This window comes from Cygnus olor, chromosome 4 (assembly GCF_009769625.2).
Source record: "Cygnus olor isolate bCygOlo1 chromosome 4, bCygOlo1.pri.v2, whole genome shotgun sequence".
Lineage (NCBI taxonomy): Eukaryota > Metazoa > Chordata > Aves > Anseriformes > Anatidae > Cygnus > Cygnus olor.
In genome coordinates this window covers 25,802,668-25,829,847 of record NC_049172.1, presented here as the reverse complement: position 1 = coordinate 25,829,847, position 27,180 = coordinate 25,802,668, and the positions used below count along the sequence as shown (strand labels likewise).

Here is a 27,180-nt window from a genome sequence, read left to right as displayed (position 1 = left end):
TTGTTTACTCCAGTTGAAATATTTAGGTTGTATTAACTGTTAGGCTCCTGGGCATTGTTTTAGCATTTCTTGACCACTTAGGAAGAAGACAAAAAAATGTAGGCTGACATGAAACTGTCTGTTCATTGTCTGAAGGCAGCTAACCCTTAACAGACCTTTTAACAGAGAAAACAGAATTCTGGATACAAAAATGTTCCTGCTAAAAATGTGAGAAACAACAAGCATTTATTCCAAAACAAAAGGGGTTTTGGAAGAACATCAGTGAGAAACCATATAGAAATACACAGAGACATATGTCTGATATTAAAACTCCCAGTGATTTGATCTGTATGTTTAGCAAATCAGGAAAAGTAGCACTTATACTTTATATATTATACAGAGAAGGAAAAGCAGGAGCATAAAATACAGAAATGATTGGGAGAAATGATCTTTTACTGTAGTGCACAAAGGAACGTTTGTGCTTTAGGATGAAATAGCAAACTACTGGAGAGCCCTGTTAATCATACTAAAGGCTGTATGGTGATATACCGAGGCCACAATGTTCCTCGGTTGCTGCAGCAGTGTGATAAAGTCATGCTGGCTCTTCATATCCCACCAATAAAAGTGAAGAAAACTTGCCTTGGTGTTGTGGAAGCAAGTCTTCCAAATGGAGGCAAGCCTCAGTGTGTGGGAAAGGAAAAACAGATGACAAAAGCTGTGGAGCCTTGCAACTTGCCTAAGGTGCTATTTATGCAAAAATCATTAGGCAAAATGATCCCTACCCTCAAAGTAAATATATGTATGTATGTATGTATATATATATATATATATATATATTCTTTGATTGATGTGTCACAGAAAGCACTTAATTTTGTGATTTTATGGAGCACTGTTTAGTTCATAATTTGTTTTTGAAATGTTTTATTCTAGAGCATACCTGTAACAGTAACTTTCATAACTTTAATGGTGTCTTAATATCATGAGATCTCATTATAACAGTCCGCTTATTCAATTTTTGCTGGTAAGTGAAGTAAGAATGCCAGCTGTTATGGTTGAATTGCTAGGTCCATGGATTACTAAAAAGAAAATTAATGTAGTCATTATATGTATTTTTTTTCCTATTTAGTACTATTTAGAGGCTCCAGTCAGGATTAGAGGCTCATTATAATAGATGTTGTATAAACATTAAATGAGGATGGTCTTACATGGTAAATACAACACGCTGTTATTGTTTAGTTTAATGTTGAAACAAGTCGAGTTTTGTTTAAAGTTCCAGGAAGAGAGGTCATGTTTGAATAATGTTGTCCATATTTAATTAATACAATTAATTTGGTCATCCAAAACCCTCACAAAGGTTAACAAAATTATATCTGTGGATCTGAAATTTCAGTGAAATTCAGTGAAAGCTATCTAAAATATACTTAAGTTATTTTCTGGTGACAAGCTGGATATTTCATTGCATGTTGATCTGGGGGTGGGGAAATGGAAGTAAATTTGTTTTCCAGCACAAAAGAACAGTGAATACAGTAGCACTATTTTATTTCCAGCATAGCTGTTTACTTAATCAATTTATTGGTAGCAACCTAGACAAAACTGAACAAAGTTGAAAAATACAGCATTTCATCACATACTGGAAAAAAGAATGTGTACAGGTATAGTGCAATTCATTTAAATTTATAGTGCTTTGAAATATATTGCATACTGGAGGAAAGATAATTTATCTTTATATCTTACATTATTATTGTATGCGTTGAATATTTTAGTTTGTCATATATCTAAAAAATATTGTCTCATTTCAGGAAAGCAGTAATCATTGTGTATGTTTGTTTGTCATGTTTATTTTAAAGTCTCAACCATCACCACACCTTGATTTTTCCTGGACCGATAGAAAGAAGTGACCACCTTTTTCACTGCTTCAGGAGCAAATGGGTAACATTTCGAAAGACTGTAGCATTAACCTCATCTGGGGCATGAGGTACAGTAAAAAGAGTAGAGCATTTCTGTCACAATTTTCTAGTAAACACTTGGAGCAAGCCTATACTTGGACTCAGAAATCACATGTAAAGAAGGTGCTACCAAAGCACTGTCTGTGATTTAATACATGGCCTTTAGACTGTTAGCAAGTTTCACATTGGGCAGCAAGTGCTATTTGTCTGCATTTTCTGTCTGATGCTGCTGTCAGGTTCATAAAAAGATATAAGAAGAATAAAAACCCTACCAACTGCTGCATAGCCTGGAAATAATAATGTATACACAGTCTTTTATCATTCTGACAAAACACACAGCTTCTTGTAGATGAGGTGTGAATGTTGTCTATTCCATACATGAAAAGACAGTGATTTTCTGAATTTTGTGATAACCAAGTACATGAAGCTCAGTACTAACAGATTATCTTAATTGGATTAAGCAATCTCTTCAGGTAGGAAATACTGCTGGCCACTGGAAGCTCACAGTAGTATTTTGTAGTGTAGAGGTGAACAGACAAGAAAACATACAGACACTATGGAGCATTTGCGTCTGTGAGATACATAGTCTGGTGATTTCAGTGTTCAATACTACTAGCAGCCCTTTAGTTCATCAATGTTCATCTCCCTGGCTCTGTGATCAGGCAGATCAGCCACATTTATTTATCTATTATATCTGGATCCAAATGTATACGTAACCATGACATGATCCTCTTATTGATAATATGTGCTGAAACAATGCACAATGAATTTTGCAAATGTTAGAATAGGACTATCTAGTCCCTTCATTTCATGGCAGATGACTTTTTTCTTCTGTCAGATCAGTAGAACTACCTGACCTGTACTACGTATCTGTAAGAAGCCTCTCAATATCATAAAGGTTCTTAAAAACAAACAAACAAAAAACAAACTGGGGTTAGAAAAGCACAATAAAAATCATCGGTGGTTAGTTTTGATACATAATATTTTAAACATAAACTGTGTAACAAATATAAGTGATTTTTCTGTTTTTCCACTGACAAGGTAGAGCATTTGGAAAGTTCTGTTAAAAAAACCTGAAAATAGCTGGTCAAAAATGTGCACATGATTTATTTTTTTTTCCAATGCAAAATATTATTGCCATGTCTATACATTTTTTTAATTCTTACTGAAAATGTTACATTGCATATCGTCATTTTTCATTGATTTTTGTATATCAAAATAAACTTCTCAATCACAAAATAGAATTCTTGAAAAGTAATTCAAGCAATTTTAGCTCATTTAAAAAAAAAATCAAATCAGTAAATCACACAACGGGGTATCTATTCAGAATACTTTGGGAATGGGAAGCTTCTGAATTTTGCCCGAATTTCACTTCCAATAAAAAAATCCATATTGTTTTTGCAGTCATTCAGGTGTAACAGTGGCAGACCTTAAATAGCAAATAACTCTTGGATTATGCTAGTATAATAATTACAATGAAAAGCATCTGTTTTTCTTTTCAGCTGTTGGCTACAATGAAAGACACTACAAGTTTCTTAGGCTGTGGTTGGAAAAGTCTTTGAGGATCTAATAGCAAGTAAGGTAAGTGGTTATTTTTCTGCTTTTTAAAAAAAACTTGTATTTGAAAGAAAAATGCTATTCAATATTGTATTATACTTACCTTATTTTATTTTTACCTTATTGTGTGTGTGTTTTGTTTTTAATGAGCAAGAGATTTAAAAATGAAGATGAGAAAATAGACTGCACTTTGCTTTTTTCATTTTGCATTCAGCTGCATATTTTCATGTAACTACAGTTTTTGAAGAGATGTTAAACTTTGAAATTACATCACTGCAAACACATCATTATGTCATAGAGGAGCAGCAGTTAGCAGTGATCACTTGGAAAAAAATGCAACTCATTTATATAAATTGATAGCCCAGAGGAACCCAAGAACCATAAAATAAATATCCATAACATTACAGCATATAAACTTAGCTTCTGCAGAAGCACTTCCAGAGCTTAATTAGGAATGCTTATTTTTGAAAGAAATCTTGTGGTTTGAATTAACAAATGTAATAAAATATTCAGACTAGGAGTTAAAATTATGTTTTCCTTCATCCTTTGAGATGGGACTTAAATACGAATGGAACATACAAAGAGATTATTTATTATTATTATTTGACAGCATATTAATACAATTTAATAGCAAAAAAAAATCTCCAGTGTAGCAATCTTTTCATAGTATGATATGATTTTTGATTTAGTAGTATACCCATAAGAACAGTACCCAATATATTTTATCAATTCATCAACAAAAGGTCCAGTTGTTACTGTCATTATATCTTAAGAGAAATAAAAAATAGTTCAGTAAAGTTATTCAGTTACAGATTATTCATTCATATACAAATAAATTAATGTCAATTAGTAATTTCTAAAACTGAAGCTCAACATAGTGGGGGAAATCCAAAAAAAATGTTTCTGCCATATCAGTCCATCTTCCTCCTATTTGCCAACCATTTTACTCCTGATCATTTCGCTGAAGTTTATTCATGCAAGAATGTTTACATGAGCATGTCTCAGCCTTCATGTTTGACACAAACAGTCAGAACATGTACTAAATGTTTGAATTGTAGAAAAATTATATTTTGGGGGCATTGTGATAACTCCTGCACTGTAATGAGCTCTGAGGACTCTGCAAAGGCTAATTTTAGGCAACACACAGATCAGTCAGAGCTCAAACAGTGAATAAACTACACCCATGTTGCACTTCAATTCAGTGTGACTGCTGGTTGAAGAGAAGTGTTGCAGTAAGTAACTTTAGTAAGATATAAATATCCAATTTTCAGCCATCATACTTCTGTAAATATTTGATATTTTCCCCTTTCTGACTTACAGCTGATCTAGTTATCCCTCACCCTCTGTCATGATTCCTAGTCTCAGGTATTGTCTGGCAGTTGGCACCTTTTTTTGTTTGTTTGATTCTGCATGAATACAAATGGGGGAAAAAAAAGGGAATATAATCAGAATATTAATTACTTGTCTTGAATCATGTGATCTAAATTCCATCCAAATGTATAGATTTTTAATACTATACCTAGTCCTTCTAGGATGTCTAGATCAGAAATGTTAAGAAGGTGTGATGAAATTTATACTTTCTCCATTTGGACTCAAAGGTGCACATTTTCCACCTTGGTCAGTTGATTCAACATCCAACTGATGTATAGCATGGCTTTATTACAAAAAGTTATGTCACATTAACTATGTGATATTTCAACAGGCAAACACAAGACACTGTGTAATAGCTTCAGCTGCTCACTGGTGTAGTGCTGATATCCTCTGCCCTATTATGGTTGCTTGGATGCTCAGAAGAATGATCACTTTAAAGGCTTCTAAAACTGTATCTTTTATAGCAGACAGGTAAAGGGATGTGCAAATCAAAGGGCTGCTGTCATTTCTGGCTGAATGCCAAATATCTTGGAACAATTCAGCGAAGAATTTGAGTTGCTCACTCCATCATCTATAGTGGAATAAGGCTAATAGTCAAAATTCTTTTTAAGCGATCAAAAATTTATGCCATGGCAGTCTCATAGCGTTGGAGATGCATGTAATGTATTAGGAGTTAAAATATCAGATTTGGACACTTCTGCCAAAGTCTTTGTTGCTGCTATAACTTCAGAAGAACTTCACAGCTGTAATAGAGATTAGTAAATTATTTTAAATAAGTTGCTTATTGTGTAGGTTTGCACTGGAAGAATATTTAGTGAAATTAGTGTCAGTATTAGAGACACTTGAAAGACTTTGGTAAATCTAGCAGGAAATGTAAAAGATAATATGAAAAAAATATATGTATTTCACCCTCCTTGTCCCTGCAGTATATAAACCTGAGGACTCTTCTATCAGGTAAGAGAAATCTCCCATCTGATCTAAAAGAAATTGTATTAATTAATTAAAGAAGTATTGATGGTTGTTCTGAAAATCTGATAGCAAAATGGCCGGAGTTACCATATTCAGATAAACCTTAGACACATATATATCTGATTAGAATATCTTCCATATTGTTTGTGAGTGACTTGACAGTCACATAATACAAAGGCACAGTTTTCTTCCATGTTTGTTAAAGATTATGTGTCCTTATTTTCTTCAGATATCAAAGTATGGTTTTGTCTAAGTGAAGGAAAATACTGATGTCTTGGTTGCAGCTGGGGAGATCCTGGTGAAGGAAAGGAGACCAGATATTTTTACAGGGTGTGTGACAAATATGAAAGGTAGGAACTGTGAAGCAGTTCCTAGGAGGGAAGCCCTGAGCAGTCAGGAGGGGAAGTGCTGAGGCATTGACATCACGTTGCACAAGTGGAGGGATGCTCCATGCGAGGCAGAACTCAGCGGGAGCTGCTGCAGTGTTTGACTCCACCTTCCATATTAAATCTGCACCTAATATGTTTTCTTTTTGGTACATCAGCATGCAAAGGAATGAACCATCTTAATAAGCTTCAATAGTCCTATTCCTCTCTAATCATGACAAGAATTGTATAATTTGCATATTGTTTGGGTTATAGCAGCCACCACAGGTATCTCAGGAAAGGAAAAGAAATTTCCTTTCACCTGTGCTTTTGAATGTGTTTGCCCACTCTTCTGTCCAAGTTTTATAACACACCAGGACAATAATTCAAACTCTAAATTATAATAAGATTGAGCATACAGTGTTTGTTTGTTTGTTTTTAATGTATTATAAGATAACTTGATTAAATAAGGTTTGACTATATTAATGTCAGGCACTCGCTATCAGAATTCTTGCTTTTCAAATTGCCTTGGATAATGATAAAATTACTTCTAGCAAAGGTTTGCTAAAATGTAAGTTCCATGTTTTTACTTCTGCATTTCAAACCTAAATGTTACAAGCAGCTTCCTTTCAGCATTTATGTTCATTCTAGGTTTATTTATAATCTGCCGAGGACAAAATAAATCTTAGTGTGAGTTGCCTTATCTTAAATAGTGGACAATGGAACCAACATCTAAAACCATCTATTAGCATGTCAGTCAAAGTGTTATTGTACTCCCCCAAAATAGTAGGTCTACTTTGAACAAGACTGATTTATGATTCAGAATCACAAAAAATCTATTTCTAAGCCAGTAAAGATGACATCTGGGAAGAGCAGAGCTAAGCCTATTCAAACCACAGAGATTTTACCATTTATAAATTCAAATTATCTTCTTTCAGCATTGAAAGAGTGTTTCAGAATGACAAAAGGAACTGATCACTGGTGTACAACAGGCTGACTTAACCACAGGCTTCACTGGCAGTGTGCAAAAGAGGTTTTGTAAATGTGGCATTTAGAATAACTGGTGGTTATCCTCTATTCGTCCTGTATTTGGTGTGAGCAAGAAAATAAATTCAAGTAAATATAAATGATAGTTCTTACTTGGCAGTTCCCTATAAATTTATTTAATATTAATAATTATATTTCTGAGAAAATTAAGGAACTGCAAAGTCTATTGAATTCAGATTTTAGATGGAGCTCTAGGAAACTTGTTTTTTGTCACATACAGAATAAGCAAAGGCAACTGAAGGAACTTCAGACATTGAAAGTCCACAAGGTTAAAACTGAATCTGCAGAAGCCAGAGCAGAAACATAGATCACAGCTGTGTAGTGCTCATGAAGTCATCAGATTCTGATATGAAATTTTTTGCTGTTATTTCAAATGCCTGCATTGTGCTGATTGTGGTATCTGGAATAATAATGCAAAGAAAAAGGATTCTGATTCCAGAGCAAAACTTTCACTGACTTTGAACTGAACTGACATCTTCTGAATTTCAGAAGTAGTAGTATTTTGTAATAGGTGGATTGGAAAAACTCACACTGAATTTATTAATGCAAAATGCTGTCTCATTCTATTAGCTTTGTAGAGGATTTACCTACTGAATAAAACTGCATACACAACTGTGCTAAGAAGCTGCAAACATGACCTTCAGCATCACTCCTCTACAGGAGGAGGAAAACTGTGTCACAGAAATTGCTAATTCTATACTCACTGAAATCTACCACTGGCTTCAGTAAGGGCAGGTGGTTTTTTTTGTTGCTGTTGTTTTTCCCCTCTGGAAATTTCCAGAAGTGATGAATGATTTAATGGATTTTTTATGTGAGCAAATGGACAGTTAGTGTACATAATTGTATTTCCTTAGTATCATTTATCTAAGTTCAAGATGTGTAATTCATTTAGCATTTTAGAAATTGTTATTTTGAAGTTGTGCCAGAAATTAGAACAAAAATTGAAATGACCATAATATTATTGTTTAATATAGAGTATGCATATAAACAGAAGAAACCAAATCAAGGTATTATTCAAACATTTTAAATAAGCACTGAAATGTGCTGATGTGAAAAAAGTAAGTACGTGATTAACTGTACAGAAAAATAAAGTGAACACATCCAATAAACTAATTAAATGTAAACTTGTTCATAGAAAAAGAATGTTTTCCCTGTCCAGAGATAGATTTAAGTTCTACTGATAATTAGAAACTCCTGCTAATAGTAATACAGAGCATTAAATATTCCCATAAAATATTTAATCAAGTGATAGGATTTGAAACACAGGAAACCGTACACAATTTTCATTCCTTTTAGTAGCATGTGCTTCAGCAGTTTTTAGATATGCTGCCTCCTAAAAAGCTATATTTTCTGGATGGCACTGGCCTTGCAATATTTTTGCTCTATTCTGGTATTGAAACCCTTCCAGGTTATTTGGAGTATTTACACCTCTTACACCAAATGGAAATTAACCTGCTACATGATCAAAATTCGTCAGGATAATAAATTATCCCATTTTACCCTTTATACTCTAAGCATCCATCCTTGGAGACTTTTGATGTGTAGTTTATGGGAAATACTACCTTTAACTGAATAAGAAATTTAGTTGCACCAAATGTTGTGTATCAAGTAGTACACATCCAGTACTAGAGCTTGTTACAAGGTTAATGGGGAAAATGCAGTGAGGTCAACAAAATGTTTAGAAAATAAATTTTTAAAGGGTAAGTAGGTATAACCTTTTGTATTAGACAGGTTTGTTTTAGCACAGTATTGTAATTTGCCACAATCCAAGGATGCTCTGATCACTTCAACAGTGTGTGCAATGCATTCAGATGACATAATGTATTTCCTTTTCCTGCCTCAGTACTCAAGGAGTCCTCAGAGAAAAGGTCAGTTGTTTTGTGCATGTCCAGCAACATTAAAGAGGATTCCAAACTGCTATAGGTCCACATTTTTTGTTGTTGTTTATATTTTCAATTTACAATAACATACATAGAGCTTGGTCATCAGAATTTTCAGAAGAGCTTAGAGATTTTTATTTTAATTGCAATTGCATTCATCATTAATATATTTGTTTATGCGTATTGGTGGCAAAAATAGAGATGGGTCTGAAATAAAATGTTGATTCCAAATTCTCTTAGGCTTTTCAAAAGAGTGAAGTAAAGATTCAAATTTTGTTTCTCATGAGATTCTTGTTAAAAGGTAATTATTTCTGCCATAATTACTGTAAATCCCAAAATTCTAAGTATGATTCAACCCTGAAGTCTCCTCAATAGTAAAGATGTGCTGTCTGTCATGCTGAAATGAATATTGATGAAAACAGTGGTTCGAGAACAATAACAAGTCTTTATTAGTCAAAATTACCACTCCAGAGATTTCTTGGCAACATTTCCCAGTTACTGATCTAACTCCAGCCCCAGCATTCACAAAAAAAAAAAGACACAGTGATTTGCGGCAGGTAAACGTTGCTCTAAGATAGATCACTAAGAGACCTCAAAGCATTAAATAGGGCATGGATAAGGGTCATGGCTTTACCACTGATCTCTTGTTTGAGCAAGAGTAAGGTAAGGGCTTTTCCAATAAGTATGTGGTGCCAGTTCTCTCTATAGATAAGAAATGATCTTTAGGCACAGGAACAAGAGCTGTTCCTGAACGTTTTTGTTTCAAGTAATGGTGTTTAATTTTTTTTTTTTTGATTTTACCCATCAGTATACCCAGACAATACCTTTACGATATCTTCGCTCTTTCAGGAGCATATGGGAACCACGTGGAGTGAAATTATCTATTTTTCTTCTTCCTTCTTATGTTTTATCCATAAGACCTCGTTTCATTTTGATTCTTGTGCTTTTCTTACTTGTTAAGTGGTGTTTCCATTGGTATTTCCATTGGCACTTTACTTCAGATCTAAACCAAGACCCACTGATTAATAGGAGTGTTGTTGGTTTCAGTGGCACAAGTTTTTTTAAATCCCTGAGCACCACTTACGAAGAGTGTTCTGGACCCTTTATGAAGTTATGCCATGGTGAATTTTATCATTGTTTACTACTGCATAGGGTGCTAAAAATGCCTCTTGAGTAGGTGAATACTTTTATAACTAATGTGTCAATAACTATATGTGTAAGGAAGTAATTTTGAAGATGAGTTTTGGAGTGTGTAAAAATACAAAGAAATCAGGCTTAATTAGGTGGTGCTGATGAGATCAAACAAGTCCAGCAGAAAATGGAACTCTTGGACTTGACAGGAATAATTTTGCTAAGTATGAGCAATGTGACTTTCAAATACAGTAAGCAGCCAAATAAGAGGCATTTAATCTTACAACAAAATAGGGCTTCAAGCATTTGCAAACATTTATCAAATCCTTTCAGTATGGACAAAGAATGTTTTAGGCTAGATTGTTACTATCCTTTCTGGTAGAATGGAAGTTACCTGTACAAATGGCCTCTATTTATAGGGCTAACAGCAACGGGTTAGAGGATGCCTTAGGATCAATATTGAGACTCTATGTCTTTGCACCCATGCTTGAAGAGGACATAAAGAATGAGATTGTTGCGGGGTGCTTCTGGGTGTGATGTTTCTTGTGTGATGTTCTGGTTAAATTAATCAGTTTGGCTGATATAATTTCCTGGTTGACATACCACAGCTCAGCTCAGCATTCTTACGCATTTCTTCCCTGGGTTCATTTCTTTTGGAGGATTTATCTCTTGTTTGGGCTCGGTCTAGAATATCCTTTTCCTTTCAAGCTTTCATAAGCCTCATATCATTTCACCTTTAAATAAAAACTTTCTTCAATATTTCCGGAGTCATACAGTGTTTATACTGTCGTGTTAAACTTCAGGTGCTAGGGAGGGATTTGTTTTGGTTTGTGTTTTTTTTTGTGTGTGTTTTGTTGTTGTTGTTTTTAGTAAAAATGTAAGCCTTTTTTTTTTTCTGCAAGATTTTTTGAAGTTTTCCCCAGAGTGTCTTGAGAAAAATTTCTCAAACAGCTTCTGGCTTCTTTCTCTTCTTTTTCAGCTCTGTACACAACACACACAGAAGTTTCTCTCTCAAAATTTTTTATTCCCTCTCTGGAAAGAAAACTTTCAAAAAGGCTTCCTTTCCCTTGGCTTGCTATCTAGTTGTCTCAAACACTCATATTTGAAATATTCAAGTAGTGCAGAGGGATTTTTTTTTTTTTTAATTTAGGTGAAATTGGATTATCTCACGATACCTTGCATTAAAATTTGAGCTATGAAGGATGATGCTATTTACATACTGAGCACTGTGTGCTAAGATGCCTGAGGGCATAATGTGCCTGGTGTGCAAACCCTTCTGAGATGATCCTGCATGTCACATACCCTCTTCTGTCCCTAGTTCAGACAGAACCCTAGGAAATTACAAGTAGTATGAACATTCGCAATCTCACAGCATTGTGCTCAGACTATGAGTCCTGTATCAGTAAAAGTGATCTTTGAGCTGTTGATTTGAACCCAGAGATTAACACAGAAAATAGTTATACTGAGTCATTTAAACTGTCATGACAGGAGCATTTGAACTGTCAGCTGCTGAAATTCAAACAGTTCTGTAGGTTCTTCAGTAGGTTTTCTGAAAAGGATACACTATCAGTTTCATGGTAACACTCCCTTGCTGACTGCTGTGTACAAATGCACTTGATTAAGCTCTTGTTTAAAACATCACCACTAAGAATGAGAATCAGCACAGGTACACTGATAATTATATTACCTTCCTCAGAAAAGTAGATTCTGGCAGATGCGTGCATCTAAAAATGCACTCTGATAAACACCTGATTTTGGGAATGATGATTTGTTACATGAAGTTGAAGTAGTGATTATTAGTCATTTTATTTTCTTAGACGATATTTTTTAGCAGACTGGTGTCAATCAGAGTTAACTTGAAAAACAAGTAATAGTTGGTTATCAGCTGCCAAAGGTTGAAGTGAAGCATATTTATCTGCAGGAAGTCAGAGAAGTCAGTTTTGATGAACTAGAGTATCTGCTTTTTTTCTGTTACTTTGCATTAGGAAAAAAAAATGTTATAGCACACAGTCTCAGAAAATGTTTCTGGCTGTTCTGTAACCATTTCCCCTAGAAAATGCAGTAAGCAGCATGTGTGCTTGCGTGGAAGTGCCCAGAGAGAATCATGCATCTCCTGGGAAAAAGTAGCTCCAGAGCTTGACCAGTTCAGTGCCTACCTAGGGACACAGAAGATGTTTTCAGTCCTTTATGTAATCTTTCAGTCCCAAATGACCTAGCGCTGTGCTCAGAGACTCATAAGGAGTAGCACAGTGTCTAAGCTTCCTTCTGTGATTCTTCCTAACCTGGGTCTGCTTTGTCTTTTGTTCCTGAGTATTTACTGTCCTGTATCTTTTCAGTCTTATTAATGTACATGGATTTACGGTACCTAGCCAGCACAGCTCCACCTCACTGCAACAGCACCTCACGCTTTTATGCTGAGCACTATCATCAACAACACCTCATATATACCTGATATTCTGAGAACAGGAAAGAAAAAGACTTGTTTTCAATACAAACAAAGGAGGTTGAACTTTGCAGATGGAGAGGGAACACTGGAGATCCTGGAGTTTTCATACAGGTAGTTAGCACATTTTAGGTCCAAATTAGTAGCTAATAATCAAGGTAATGGACTATATTTGATTCTGGTAAAAATCTATTAAATACTATAATATTTCTAAAATAATAAATCAGTGAAGTGTTACTCAGATATCAGATTTATTTATTTCAGAAAAGAAAATAACTCTTTCAGTGCAGATATTTCTGGTAATATGGAAAAAAATGCATAAATCACATTATCAGTGGAAAATGGAAACAATACTAAAGGAATATTTAATCTTCCCTTTTGTGTACACACAGAAAGAATCCCTACTGCTTAAATCTGGGGTTAGACTGATTTCAGTTTGCTTCAGTGATGGATAAGGATGTGATTATCTGTGACAAATATGATTTTCTTGTAGGTATTTAATATAAAAACACAGAGAAGTGACATGAAACCTAGTAGGCATTCAGACCAGCTGGGGAAGTTTAATCTGATTTTGAACCATGTTTAGTTCGGTAGGAGTGTACTGCACTTATTCCTGATTGACATTTTGTTATTTCATGTACAGATTATGATACCACCACAAAAGGCATGACAAATGCTCCAGTTTGAACAGTGTTAAAGAACCCTTTCCAGGTATAGCCTCTGGATTTCTAATTTCCTAACCCTGTTCATTATGAAAATTATGAGACATCAGCAAGTCCACACTTTAATGAAAAAAGGGAAACAAAGAAAAGAAGCAAAAGCATCCAATTAAAATTCCTCCAGGAAAAGTCTCCTTCCCTGTACACACAGACACACACATACACACAGACCCATGTACATCCCACACCCTTTTTCCAGTACAGAACTCTTAATTTTTATGGGACTCTCTCTGGTACGAACTCTTCCTGGGGTACCTCACCAATATTGTGTTTTAACAGGTGCTCCTAAAAAATGTTTGCTGTACATTCTCTCTAGGATGGATTTAGGAGGTGCAGTCTGAAAATCCTGAGTCCAGATATTTGCTGGCGGTGAAAGTTCTTTCACAGGGAAATGCGCATGAAAATGGTGAGTTTTTCATCAGGTCTCAACTGTGCCTAGCCCAGCTATCTTCCAGAAAAAGAATAGTGATCACCTGTAAAGCCTTCCTGACAAGAGAGAAGAGAAGGTAATGTAAAAGAATAAAATTATCTTCTGCACTTTGATTTAATTTTTGGTTTTGTTTAGTTTTGGTGAGCCTTTATATACGACATTAACTGCCATGATAAAACTAACAGATCTGGCATCATAAGGTATTCCTAAGAATTATGATTAGTGATTGCTGCCTTAAAACATGCTTGATCTAAGCTATTTTTTTTGAGTATCCACCTTGCTGAGATTCTCCATTAATATTTTTGTTTTCATTTTCGTATTTTGTGAAACTCTCCACTGGCCTCATTCTCTAGTACAGCACTTAGTTTCAACTGCTGTGGCTTGTTCACGGTAATTTTAAATCTGGGGGGAGGGGTCGCTCTTTCATTGTTTATAATAGCTTGTCTTGATATAATAGTTGTTTGTAATCAGGAAGTTCTACTGAAATTAGAATACTTTAATGAAAATTTGAACTCAAAAACAGAGTGAATGGTGGTTTGGAGTGCCAGTTGTGTTCCGTATGGCCACATGGGTTTTAAAACTATTTTTTTGTTGTTGTTGTTAACATATTGCCATTAAACATTTTGCAAAATTTCTCTTAAGAATAGTTGTGTAAATGTAGTTGTCCTGTGTAAATTTCAGCTCAGTCTCCCAAGCCTCTATTTGTCTTTTATATAAGTTCATATGTGTCTTTATATATATACGCTGCATAAATTGTATACCTATCTGTAAAGACACTTTGATTAACTATGTGATGAAAGGTAAACTGCCTGAATTCAAGATGATTCTAACAGCTAGAAAAGTTTAACCGTAGTATCTATTCAGTAATAAAGGTAAACTCATTTATTAAGAAAAATAAGTCTTTTATAATTGGAAGTAATCAGTGTACTTCATGTATTCTGGCAGTAAATGACTGTGCACCCACAGGGCTACTTAAGTTCAAAACCAATTTGGTAATCTTCCAACTGGAAATTACAGTAAATTAAGGTCATTTCTCTAAGGAATGACGTAAACACTTAAGTAATGGAGCTCCTCTCTTTATGTTGAATCACATAAGTAAAATTAGAGCCTGCTTAATTACATCTATTGTTGAATGTTTCGATCGGGCATTTAAATACCTGTGATGGGAGTCACAATTAAGTTTCTCCTTGCAGGCCTGGAAACATTAAACCCCCAAGCAATCAAAGCAGGCCTATCTGTTCTGCACAAAAGGCAGTGGGAAAAAAACTGCTAACATGTAAAGCTTCCCCCCCCATCCCACCCACTGCTCAAAAAATAGCCCTACAGACTGTTTTTTTTTTCCATTTCAAACTAAAATGAACAGTGTTAAACACACAACTGAAAAGAAAGTATAAGCTGACTTGCAGTTTGTGGTGGGGTTTGGGAGGGTTATTTTGAGGGGTTTCTTTTTTTCAAAAGGTATAAAGTTGTAGGATATAAGGGTAAGAAAGAATTTTTCCCTGGTTGTTTCTGCACATCTCCATATAATTTTGCAAAATACCATATCTTCAAATGAGAGACTGATGAGCACATAATACCATGTGGGACCAAAAAGTTGAGATGTCTTTAGTTTTAGTCTTGTCTGAACTCCTAACTGACTCCTGAACTGATGTTTTTTTAATCAAACAGCAAACTTCTTCAGTGACACAAAATCAGATCTTTGGAAATACATGTTTAAGCAGATCAAATCATTGATGCTTTTTCCATGTTTCAGTCCTGGTAGTCTGACTCTGGCTTTTGAGGTTTGTGCAGGTTTACTGGTAGTAATATGGCACTAAGAAAGATGATTTAGCCTGGGGCCACCATGTGTCTTCTAAGAGAACAGGCATGTGAATTTCGGGGAGATTCTGTGCTGTTCAGTTTACTCATTAGCTTACTTGGTCTCCACTCCATGATCCCTCATTTTTCTTCTTTGTTTAAGATAGTAAAAACAGAAAAATGTTTTCTTATGGAGGCTGGAGAGGTAGAGAGGAAAGACAGTGCTCACTGAGCAGATGGGAAAGTACAAATGCAGCAGGATTTGTTTCAGGCCATTAGGTCTTGTGAGCAATAGACACCAAATTTGCAAATATGTGAATCTCAAGTTTATCACGTTTAAAATTTTTGATCTATTCATGTAAACTGTTATGCTGTAAGTTTCCTCAAGAAATGCAAAGGACTACATTCAGGTGAAATAGCTGAAGAGGCCTTTGCAAAGTGGAATTGATGTCGACAAGTGAACTATGGAGTCTATGTTTTATTGAATTTGGTTCAGTTCAATAATGTATGAAAATGACAAGAGGAAATGTATTGAACTTATACATATGGATATGACAGTCATGCATGAACATTCTGGACATAAAAAACCTTCTTAATCATCTTACTTGGTACTGTTTGATATTGTTCTCAGAAGTACTTCAAAAATGAGCATATAGTATTAAGAGAGCAATAAAATCTAATTTTAAGTGCATTTTATTCAGGTTCAGGAATATGCATCCAGGTATCTTCTGCCTCTGGACTAAATGTCTGTGCTTTTCCGTGCCTGCATAGCATAACCGTATTCCTAGATAATCATTTCAAAAATCTATTATTCATAACATATAAATAAGCCAAGACCTCCTACATAGCTACATGGCTATATTGTTATAAGTAACATTTAATTTCATGTAGACAAAATTGGATGTTTCTGAATAGTAATTATGCTTTTGCAATACATTATAATTAGATGAATAAAGTTGAAAATGTTCTTTTTATGTTTTGCAGAACCAGAACAGTGGTGGATGAGAGAGATTAAGAAATATACAGAAACAATTTTTCTTGCTTATTTTCACATGGCATTTTACGTTTCATTGTATATTTATAATTAGACTTTGTGAAGATGTAAATGAGACAATGACTAACAAACAGTTGTTTTAAAGACATTCTTACTACAGTAATTTTCAACAACAGAGTTAAAATGATTTTTATAAGCTTCCTTTGCCATTTACAATAAGGAAGGAAAAAGATGAGCAAAGATGCATTTGAAGCTTGTTCGGCAAATAGAGCTTTAAAAAATATTTATACTCCTAATATATTTCATTCTAATGTATGAAATGTTTTTTTTAGAAAAAGGAGGAAAAAAGACTAAATCCATCTATTGTGTAAAGATGGTAAAGGACTCTGAATTTACTTAATCGTTGCTTAAGGGCTTTGTGAAGCCACTTTTTATTTTATCTCAGTGGTGAGATACTTGCTTCATTGAAATTAAAAAAAAAAAAAAAAAAAGAAAAGATTTGCCATTGACTTCAACAGAAACCAGAATTGTTCCTCTTGCAATGCAGAATTATTTAGTGACTTCATTTAATTTCTCAGTAGGATACTTATTATAAGGTACTAGAGATGTTTTTCCAGATCTGTGCTCAAATAAATTTCAGCCAGTTTCTATAAAACATCATGATGACATACACAGTTCTAAGAACTAAATTATCCTTTTAGAATCATTCAGTGAAAATATTCAAGTAACAGGAATTTAAAATCTCCATGACTGTGTTTGTCTTCTCTTTCCAACTTCATCCCAACTTCCCTTCCCTGGCTGAATATTTTCACAGGGATACACATGAATTCCTGTCTTTTCTCTCTTGTGTTTTATATGTCAGAGGTTCCAGTTAGTGTGAATCTCAGCAGTACTCACTGGATAGAACCTGAATCAAAATGCAAAGAAATGCCAATATATGCATTAAAAAAAAAAAAAAAAAAAAAGTTGATTTGATTTAAGGTATATATGTTAGTAATATTGTAATACTTCTAAAATGAAAATTACAAGGTCTTGAAGCAAGTTATTTAATATCAAAAAGATTTTGCTTTGTACTCCTGCAGACAAAGCATGCAACAATCTGCTTTATCAGGCTAATTTGAAAGCTCAGCTGAAAACAGCTAGACTGGCCTGTGCTTTGCTGCAAGACTAGTCCCTTTCCTAGCCAAAGGTATTCTTGAACTTAAGCAAATGCTTTGTAATGTGGCCAATAGTTATGCCCCGGTTTATCTCATTTTGATTTCAGTGAGGATTGGAAAGTCCTCTGTACTGGTTATATGTGTTTTGTGGGAATACTAAGGTATACAGAAATTGTTAACAAGACCATTTGCTTATTACATATTTTTTCACTAGGACTCTGTATTGCCTACCGAAGTTCTTGGTTTAGCTTCAAAGCGGCAGATCTTGAAGATCATTTAGAAACTCTGTCAATAAACTAAAGCAAAGTTTAGAAAGTTTTTTGTACTTCTTTCCCCTCTGTTCACTATTCCCCCTTCTGGACACTACTGCTCCTGCCAGAAACAGCTTTTCCACTAAGCTCCTGTGAATATTGCCCCTTTAGAAGGACAGATTTGTTCACTTTTGAAAGGCAAGGTAAAGTAACCCTAGAAGAAGATCCCAGAAAGTTCTTTATACCCTTGCTCACTCTGCACATCATAGTGTGTAAAATGGATACTTTAACTGTATTTCTATTACAATGGCACCTGTCGAGTACATTCTGATCAATGGTTCCTCTGGGCTAGATGTTGCATCCTATAGTCAATACAGCCTGACCTTCAAAAGCTTATGATCTTAAACTCTCAGTCTTATAACAGTGACCAAATGGAGCCCAGAAAAGCCTAAGGAAAAAAAAGCATAATATCCAAACTTATGAATCTTTGCTTGTAGAATTGTGGCATGATTCAAAAATAAATGAAATAAGCAATGCTAGCAGCAATAGGGAAGAAAAATTTTGAACTCCTTTGTTAGTTTATAACAAGGATCCATTCAGCAGTGTCTAGTGTGCCAGCTAGTACACTAGAGTCAAAGTACTTCAAGCAATTCCATTATAAACCCTTCTATGGAGAAATTTATAAGTCTGCTATAAAAGTTCACTCAAGGCTGATCAGTGCCGAAGAACATTTATTTTCCACTTAAAAATAATATGTGGCTGCTGTTTATAAATGAGAAGGTTGCAGAAGTGGAGAGAGAGAGATTTTCAAAGGTATAAATTGGGACTGGGCACCCATTCTCCATGTCTTCGAATAACTGTCAATAACACCAAAACAAAAAAGATGATGCAAAACACATTTACACAATTCCAGTGTCGGAAAGTGTAAATTTTGATGAGTAGGAGGAAGAGAAAATGAAATTTGCCTGCGTATGATTTTTTTCCCTCAACAGGCTAATTTTTTTTCCAACTCTTTGAAAATTGTAATTGGCTTTTGGATTATGTTCTTTTGATGATTGAAACTTTAGGAGTTTAGTTACTGGAGTTTCAGAATTGTCTTCTATAACTTCTACTTCATATAATTTTATATCTGCCCATATTGTCATTTTTAACAGCTTCCTGCTGTGATAAATTGTAATGACCATCTGCCCATGATCACCTGTAACTATAAAATATTGAGATATACATTTTGAAATTGGACAAATTAATCTTTGCATGATAGACTTTTCTACTGTCTCATTTCTTATAGACCTTTGTAATAATACTTTGTCTAAATCTGGCTGCCTTCTAATTAATAAAATTAAATTTAAAAAGTCAGACAAAGGAAATTAAATCCAAGTTGCCATAGGACAAAGAGTCTGAGCAGTATGCACAAAATAATGACTAATGAGGGCTCACGTTGCATCTCTATTCTTTGTGAATTTACAGACAATGCAGGATGTAATATACCTTATTTTCTTTCTCCTTTAGTATGTATAGCAAGTATGTACAGCATTATTAACACTATATATTTCCTGGGTGTAATGTCTCCTTTCCATCAACAACACCTTTTAATTTTTACTAAGGTGCAATTGGTCCTCATTTACCTAGATATAAAAGCCTCCCTTATAAGTCCTGCACCTCCCTCTTTAAGAACAAATTTATAATATGCACTGTCTCAACTCAGACACACCCACAAAAAAAAGTAACACTAGCTCTGTATGTGACCAAAAAGAGAAGCCGATTTTCAGGGAAAGACAATTCTGACCATTACGCTAAAATGAAGAACTGAAAAATAATGCTCATAACAGCTATGCAGTTTCTAACTTCCCAATATATTCTCTGGTGTTTCCTTGGGTGGTGGAACATCAAGAGAATGCCACTGGTGGAAGGTAGTCTAGTTAAAAAAATAAATAAGTGTGCAGACATTCAGTAGTAAAGGGATCTAAGTCCTAGAAATACAACTTGAGCACAGGATATTTCTGCAACTTACCTCCAACCTTTGGAGTCCTTAGGTTTTGTGGGAACAGACATCTGCTTGCAGGGTAGAGTATAAAAACTTCTAAAAACTTCTAAAAACCCCAGACACTCAAAGGGAAAGTCCTATAGTGCTGCCACTTTGGAGAAGAAATAAATTTTGTCTAGATCAGTAAAATTTCTTAAAACATCTTTTAGTAATAGTTAAATTGTTAACTGTAATTTCAGAAAGGAAGAAAGGACCCATTACAGACATGAGGTAAGTCTTATCTAATCTCACACCGTTTTATTATTCCCTGTATCCAGATATATCGTGCTATACCTACATAAGGAAAAAACAAGAAATAGTAGTGTTGGATTTTCATGTACAGGTGCTTCATCATTTCATATATATATATATATATAAGTAAATATTATATATACTGTGTGTCGGATTGTTTTGCTGTGACATGGAAAATCTACTTTTCATAGCAGCATATGATGGCAGGAATTTTTCCCCCATATATGGTACTGAAATATGAGTTGTATGATTTTGCAGGAGAATAACAGTTTTAACTATGTTACATGTTTAAAATCCCAACTGAACATAATATAACTTTACTAGCTCATTTCTCCTGAGGCATCAACACCATTTATCACTACTACTGCCATCTGGCATGTCTGAACTATCACGATCAGCATTTTATGTGGAAATGAAAGCATTCAATATGGTCTCTCTTCTCTAATGCTCTGAGGTCAGATACAATACTGCTAGAGGCAGCGAAGATGCATTTTTATCACACACTTGAGAGACATCCATTTGACATATTTTATAGTTTTCTAGGTTAAGACCAGACAAGCTTTTTCTTATTTGCACTGACCTGACATGGGGTCATTTGCTGCAATAACAACCTAAGATTCATTCAGATAAGTTTTGCTACGCTGCAGTGTTCAAAAGACCACATGCAGCCAAATATTTGAGTGCTGAAAACCAAATTTCTAGTACATATTTTTGCTGTGTAACACTAGAGATTAGAAAGACAATGGAATCCCTTGCCCAACTGGTTTCTACCCAGAGAACAGCTGCATGTTGTTCACTTAGCTTAGGTTTTTGTGAAGAGGTATTAGTTGCTATAGTTTTCTTGCAAAGGATTCATGGAATGTGGGCTGATGACTTAGTTAAGAGTATCTTGTAGTTTAAGTTCAAAACTTCAATTCCAGTGTATAAAAATATATGGCTGTTCCTTTTTACAACACAAATTCATGAGTCACTGTCAATTTCCAAGCCCCAGTAATCCATCATGTGAGAAGCAGTGTTACCACAAATATCTTTTATCAGCAGCTCCTTCGTTGCCATTTGTGATCATTGTAAGATAGAGGGGGAATTCTGGAAAAAAACACTGAGTCTGTAACTCTCCATAGATCTTACCATTATCTTTAATATGTTTAGAGTTCATCCTAATACTATATATTTACTTAAATAATTTCAAACTCTTTTTTTCAGAGTGACAGTAAAATAAATATATTGTTTTTATTGATATTATATGAGTATTGAAAAATACAGTTAAATTGAGCTTGACCAGGATGTGGTGGGTACATGGGAGGTCTCAGATATGTCCGAAAATTTATTCTGTGCATTGCCTTTTCTTGGCCAGTAGTGACAGAACGGCCTCGTGCTTTTTGTGTGACTGGGTAGTGTTACAATAGGGCAAAGAATCTTGCAGTCTCAAAGAGTCATAGGGAATGGAGTTTGATCCAGTTGGTAGCCAGTCACCAGTGGTGTTCCCCAGGGCTCAGTACTGGGGTCAGTTTTGTTTAATATTGTTATCAGTGATCTGGATGAGGGGATCACGTGCAGCCTCAGGACATTTGCTGATAATACCAAGTTAGGTGGGACTGTTGATCTGCTTGAGGGTGGAAGGCTTTGCAGGGGGATCTGGATAGGCTGGATTGATGAACTGGGTCATTCAACAAGGGTAAGTGCCAGGTCCTACACTTGGGTCATAACAACCCCATGCAGAGGTATAGGCTTGGGGAAGAGTGGCTGTAAAGTTGCCCAGCAGAAAAGGACTCGGCAGTGACAGTCAACAGCTGGATGAATGCGAGCTGGCAGTATGCCCAAGTGGCCAAGAAGGCCAATGGCATTCTGGCCTGCATCAGAAATAGTGTGGCCAGCAGGATTAGGGAAGTGATTGTCCCCTTGTATGTGGCACTGGTGAGACCACGCCTCAAATATTGTATTTAGTTTGGGGCCCCTCACTACAAGAAGGATGTTGAGCTGCTCAAGCATGTGCAGAACACAACAAAGCTGGTGAAGGCACGAGAAAACAAGATGTGAGGAATGGGGATTGTTTAGTGTGGAGAAAAGGAGGCTGAGGGGAGACCACATCACTATCTACAGCTTCCTGAAAGAAGGTTGCAGTGAGGTGGGTGTTAATATCTTTTCTCAGGTGACAAGTGATAGGATTTGAGGAAATGATCTCAGCTTGCACCAGGGAAGATTTAGATTGGATATCAAGAAGAATTTCTTCACAGAGAGGGTGGTCAAGCATTGGAATGGGCTGCCCAGGGAAGTCCCCATCCCTGGGGTTATTCAAGAGATTTGTGGACATGACACTAAGGGACATGATTTACTGATGGCATTCAGTAAGTCAGCTTGATTTTTGGACTGGATGGTCTTGAAGGTTTTTTCCAACCTAAATGATTCTATGTTTATATGATTAGCAAACTTACATCTGAAGGCAAGCACTGTGAGTTAGGAGAGAATACATTCTCCCTGTAGACTGCTGCTTCTCATCATGAAACACTGCTCATTGTCGCTTATTACAAATAATAAAAACATGGACGTGGTTCTCCATGCTCATTTATCTTCAGTAATTCAACATTAAATCTACTGAGCTGCAGATAAAGGGTCAAATTCTAACAGAATAGCTAGCAGTTTGGTCTGCTATTGATCCCATCATACTGCAAAAAAATCCTGTGGTGTATGATAATACACTACATGAATAAGACTAGAATCTTCCTCCACATGATCTGTTGTAAAACTGTAATCTCATAGATACATTCAGAAGGCTAAAAATTACTTGATGGACAATGTAACTTAAAAACCATACACATCAGAGAAATTTGTTCATTTCTTATTACCATGGCAAATTCAATGTGTTTGATAAATGCTGTCCTTTTGAAAAACAAACAGATAACTTAATCTCTGTGGCAAGGTGCTTTCAGATGTTTCCTACATGAAAACCACCAGCAGTTATCTGGAACTTACAGCATACTTACAGTCTCTAGCATGTTTAGAATACAATTGGAATTAATACTGGTTCTTTCTTATAATGCAGTGATGTGACACTGTCCAGATGTTCTTATGGTGCAGGTGCTTTTCTACAGTCATATTTCAGGATGGACCTTCATTTTGGGAACCTGTAAGCATTCTAGCAGATATTTCCATTATTGCAATGGCTCACATATAATCAAAATTAGGAAGATTTCCTCAGTAACTTTCCTAAATTCAAAATCCTGAAATTCTTATTCTGAAATATGTTTAAAGTCTTAGGGGAAGGCTGCATGGAAAACTGTCATTTTCCCTTGGTGTCAGATACTGCTAAGAGAAAAGCTCAAAATGTAAAGAAATCCCATGTAAATAACACAGTGCAATTAACAAAAAATATCTCAGGATTAAAATGTTTGGGCTTGATACTTTTCTGATGGTGTCTGGATAAGGTGAATATTGTTTCTAACATGCAGAAGATAGCTCAGCACAACAGTGACAATATATCTTTTTTTCCCTTTCCCTTTCCCTTTTTCTTATTTTTACTTTATTTCCAACCTTCTTTTCTCCCCCTCTTCCCTTTGGGAAGGGGAGAGAGTGAGCAGCTGTGGTGGAGTTCAGCTGCCCAGCAGGGTGAAACGACCTCATACTAAAAAGCTGATTTTTTAATGATCTTTTTCTTAACTCACTACCTAAGCACTAATAGTTCCAAATAACTTTTCCCACTCTCTGAAAACATACATTTCAGTATTCATTGAATGACTTAAAATTACCACAAATTTCAAGAATTAAATATGACTGACTGTAGAATAGCTACGAGTCCTGGGAAAATGGTTCTTCCCAGTTTTCCAAAAAACTGTTGGAAGCCTGTGGGAAAATAAGTAATCACCCATTTTTTTTCTGGCTTCATGTATGCTTTCGTACTCTTCCCAAGAAATAAATATGTTTTATACACTCTTTAGAGAGAAAAAGAAACAGTTTGATTTATCTTTATTGTGGGGTGTTTTGGTTTGTTTAAACGTGTTTTTTGTTTGTTTGCTTGCTTTTTTTTAATCTTGGACTTGGAATCCTTTGAGCAGTCAAAACAAAAATGGAAATTCAGAGTTCCTAAATTACTACCATCCCAAAACTAAATTAGCTAGTGACTGCACTGACAGAGGTTCTGAATGGCTCCAGATCAAATGCAGCCAATTATTATACTGAAAAATATGAACATAGTTCATCACAAAGACTTGCTTTTGCATTAGATATGACTAGATTAGTGCAATAATATATACCAAATTCTATCTCATCAAGAGAATAATTATTATTTATACATCAATTTGTATTTTTTTTCAGATAATTTTAGGTGATTTAGATGCAGAATTTGTGTTGCTGTGAATGACAGTTTGGAGCTATCATTTCCCTCATGGCTTTGGAAGTTTTACGCGATCTGTCTTTATCAGTCTTCAAACATACTTATAAAATATATTTTTTTCTTTTTTAGTTTGTAATAAGGAATACAAAATACAACGGGGAAAACTGTGAAAACTACCTTTGAAGAACATACATATTTGAGTGAAAGTAAGTGCCTGTGTTAGAATATTTGTGTTTAATCTGAGTTTATGTTCCACTTTGCTAACACACAGGATACTAGACTCTCTGATTTATGACCATTTCTGTAATTCCCCTTCAGTTTTATCATGACAAAAATTATATCCTTGGGTAGAACTGGAATGTCAGTTGATGACTAGTGTATTATTATGCCTTTTCACTGGATGATAATGGGAAGTATCTATAAAATCTACCAGTTAAGAAGTCAATACAAATTACACCAGAAGTTAACTTGGGTTCTTGCTAATCTCAGGTTGGTGATTACATGTCACATTAAAGGTTTTTTGTTGTTTTTGTTTGTTTGTTTTTGTTTGTTTTTGTTTATTATTAAGACAAATTTCAAATACCTATCAAACAGTATGCTTTTCCACAGAAGCATCCACAAGAGTTTATTTTTCTCTGTATTCTGGTGGTCCAACTGATGCCAGTTTATTGCAGAAAATGTGCATCACAAATGAGCTGAGACAAGCTAAACAAACCTCTCAAAATCTAGGATGTGGCATTCACTTTCAGCATGTGCATGATCATTTGTAAAAGCCTGAATGAAATCCATTATGTCATCTATGTGCAATGAGGCTAGAGAAAATAGAAACATTAACATCACTGAAGTGTCAAAAAGCAGACCTATTTGCAAGTGTTGACTTTGAAGCACAGAAGGGAATGTTCTGCACGGAATCACCAGCTTTGCCTAACTGAGCCATGCTTGAGATGTGGGCCAAACAAGTTTCAAGCATCACAGCTTAAAGGGCATATTTTACAGCATGTCAATGGCTTGGCTTTTTCTGGGTTTTATCATGTTTCAGAGCACTGTATGGCAGAGAGATGGTATAGGGGAGGAACCATCTCTGAATTTAGAGAAGGCAGGACTGTTCCCATTGTATCACTTCAAAAAGTGTTTCTTTTACTGACAGCACCAGTTAACAGAAACTACAATTTATAATAATAAAAAAAAAAATCTGCAGCATTGATACACAGTGCGATGAAAGTTTCAAGAACCAGTCATTGCACACCTCAAGATCTTTTCCTTGGACTTCTGATTACTACCTGTGAAGCTAATAGCATATGAAAAGAGTGAGGCAGCCAATTCACTTTTAGAATAAGTTTTGAAATGGCTGTGCGGCTGAAATATGACATGCTTTGAACAATTTCCTTTGTTAAAGTCCGTTTGTTGTTTTTTGTTTTGTCAGTCTATGCTGTATCTAATTCATAGTGCCATGTCTCTCCATACTTAGAAAGACAAATCATAACACAAAAATGACACATGGAGAAGAAAGGTTCTTTTTAATTTATGCGCTGGAACTGTTCCCATAGCAAGGTACCAAAACACTTTCCTTACCATTAACATACTTTGGTGTTAGTTTATTGGGAAAACCTTTGTCTACTAAATGCTAAATATGAGAGAGCTTGAACCTAGATAGTGCTTAAGTGGTTTTCACTGCAAAATGAGGGAATTGACTTGAAAGCCAATTCTAAAATGTGCTGAAAAAAAAAAAAAAGATTTTCAGCCTATTTTTTCCCCTCAACTGAACAGCACTGAGTTTTCCCTAGTTTCTTTCACCTGCTTTCTGTTCTTGCAAGCTGTTCTCCACTTCCCTTATTATTTTTCATATTTTCTTTAGTTAATATGTGTCTCCTGAGGTTGGATGTGGATTCAACTATTCCCATCTACTTCATAAAACCTACAATTAAGGCTGCATCTCATTTCAACAGCTCATCTATTTGGAAGAATATTGAGCCTCTACTAATCTGTAAATGTAGCAAAAAAAAAAAAAAAAAAGGTACAGTACTTATTACAGAGAAAAAAATGTCAGCTAGATATGGCAACTTGGACCAATTTTGTTTCACTTGGGATCTTTTACAAAATGCCATTCCTTGATTGCTTCCACTTACTTCTGCTCTCGTTGGCCTCTTTTCTGTCCTCCTTAGTCTTCCCTTTCTGCTGCTGCTTCTTACCTCATTTCAGCTTTCTTCTCTTGCTTTTTTTTCTGCTTTTCTATTGAAAAATTTTGTGTTTGTAATCATTTGGATTGACAAATGATACACTGTATTTTACTGTATGATTACTTACCACGCATGTAGCGAAATTAATATTTGTCAGTGTTAATAGATCATGATACAGTCACAATGCTCTTTTTTTTTTTTTTTCTGGGTGGTGAATAATTTGCATAAAACAATTGTTCTTTATTTACTGTAATTAACTGAGTGTTACTCAACTGATGGAGCTTGGAGGTTTTACTTCCAAATCCATATGTTGTCTGTGTCTATCTATAATGAAGACATTGAAAACTTAAAATCAAGCTAGCAAA

At 35.2% G+C, this 27,180-nt stretch overlaps 1 long non-coding RNA gene across 1 annotated transcript in view; it reads left to right on the top strand.

Moving 5' to 3' along the window:
* Positions 1-27,180, top strand: part of LOC121069889 — a 65,724-nt gene that overhangs the window by 5,443 nt on the left and 33,101 nt on the right. Inside the window, exons 2-3 of the long non-coding RNA XR_005819723.1 lie at positions 1,827-1,954; positions 3,428-3,506. This is a non-coding gene — a long non-coding RNA (uncharacterized LOC121069889). The remainder of the gene's footprint in view (positions 1-1,826; positions 1,955-3,427; positions 3,507-27,180) is intronic.